The sequence below is a fragment of the Dipodomys merriami genome, unplaced genomic scaffold (assembly GCF_024711535.1).
Source record: "Dipodomys merriami isolate MVZ:Mamm:240054 unplaced genomic scaffold, mDipMer1.0.p SCAF_573, whole genome shotgun sequence".
NCBI lineage: Eukaryota > Metazoa > Chordata > Mammalia > Rodentia > Heteromyidae > Dipodomys > Dipodomys merriami.
The window spans coordinates 391,513-393,887 of NW_027206150.1; positions in this window are offsets into that span (position 1 = coordinate 391,513).

Below are 2,375 nucleotides of genomic sequence, written 5' to 3' on the forward strand. Positions count from 1 at the left end.
ATTCTGTAAGTCTCATATTCATTACCTTTCAAGATGTATGGAGCAGATGAACCTACATAATCTTCCTAATTATGGTTATAATGGCAATAACATTGCTACAAAATATACATATTTTTAAATGAAAAGGGTGTGCGTAATGACATTGTAGGTGATCTTTATACCAAGTAAAGCCTAAGCAAAAAAGAAAAGTAAGGGGCTGGGAAGGTGGCTCAGTGGTAGAGCGCTTGCCTTGAATGCATGAGGTCCTGGGTTCAATTCCTCAGCACCACATAAGCAAAAAGGAAAAAGTTGGAAGTGGCGCTGTGGCTCAAGTGGTAGAGCATTAGCCTTGAGCTGAAGAGCTGAGGGATAGCACCCATGCCCAGAGTTCAGGTCCATGACTGGACCCCTCCTCCCAAAAAAAGAAAAATAAAAGAACCTAGGCCCCAAATTTAAGTCATAGTACTGGCACTCATATACCATATATATATATATATATATATATATATATATATATATATATATATAGTTCCTAAAATATACAGTGAGTTAATTTGTCGAAACCTGGTCAGAGATTAAATATGAGGTGTGAAAAAGTATGTAAGTCTGAAATGACTCCAAGGTATTTTGAAAAGACAGCTGGAAGGTTTATCACTTAATCAAATAGTAATGAGGGATTGGTTTGTAGATAGAGATCAAAGCTCACTTTGGGATCTTTTGAGTTTGCTAAAATCAGTAGTTAGGAGTTTTCCGTAGATAGGCTGCTATTAAGGACTTGAATTAAAGAAAACAGAACTGGAGAAAAAATACAGAAATAATTACTGTACTCAGTGGTAACAACCATGAGAAGGAATATTACAGAGCTAAGTCCTGGGATACACAAATATGTAAAACATGACAAATGAAGAAAAACAGTAATAAGTATGTAATGCAGACTTATATGGGTAGGTATTTTTAATGTTTAAGGGCTATGAAGTGATTGTGTGATGACCTAAAACTTAAGAAATTGGTAAGGTCAACTATCCTTCGGGTCAACAATAGCTGATACTTTAAGTAAAACGGGGCCACAATAGTGTGTCTTGTTTTACCAAAGTGAAAATAGGCCAATATTTGGAAAGCCACTTTTTGGACATGTGGTTGGAGTGGCAATTGCTGCAGTTTGTTCAACTGTAAATAGAAAACTACAGGTTTAGCACAATGATAGAAATCTTTCAGGGATCTGGTAGATTTTCCCTCTGTCTTTCTGTCTTCAATTTCCCTTTTATTCTGAGAGCTAAAATATCATTAATGGAAGCCTGTCTCCATTGTGCCTTTGGCAATTAACAGATAGTCAGTCTATCACATGCCCAAATAAAAGAGAATGGGAACAGGTCAACATTGAGCACTCACAGTAGAACGATCTCTGGACTTTCTCAGGAAGAGCCTTATGCCATTGTGGGAGGGATAGGGCAGAATAATATGCAAAATAGACACCATAGATTGCAAGTATTCTCCTAAGTTGAAACTTGAGATATCAGATGTTTTAACTGAATTGTATTGATTTTTATGAATCAGTTAATCAGATTCATCATACCATATGATGTTACTAGACTGTAAAATGCATGCTTATTGAATTTCCTTTGTACAACATATAGTATGTTTTTAAATTTGGTATAAAATATTCGTCTTTTCATTTATTTATTTTTAATATGGATTACTCTAGTTCTCAAGAGTAGGGAAATGCCCTGGAACTTTGTAATTTGATGTCACATATAATTTATTTTTTTAATTCTTATTTATTATCTATTGCAGCACCGGCTATATGTAATTTAACTGTAGTTTTCTTCAAGTGTATCATCCTACACTGAAGTTTTTTTCTTACAAGCTTTCTAATAAATATGTAATCTATTCAATTTTGAAAAGTACTGCTGTACCTCCCACTTATTTGTGGCATTTCTGAAATCCAAGTTCCTCTATGTTTCAGGGTGGATACTTTTGCCTGTAACAGTTTTGTTATTGAATACATAGCATCTGGCTACTTAGGGAACAAAGGATGTGAAGCTACAGTATACCGATAAAGAACGTCCAGGTCAATTCAAGGGCAACTCATATACTCCCTGTGTTGGTGAATAGGAGCAAGAAAAGAAATTCGTATACATTAAGGTGACTGGGAGTGTGTGCATATAAGTATTCACTTATTTACTGTTGTTATACATTTACATATTCACTATTATTAAATGATATGTTATATATATTTAAATATATATATATATATATCATCTATATCATATACATACATATATATATATATATATATATATATATATATATATATATATATATATATATATATATATATATGATCACAATTTCCAAAATCCAGAGAACCACATCCATGGGCTTCGCTTTCCTATGTT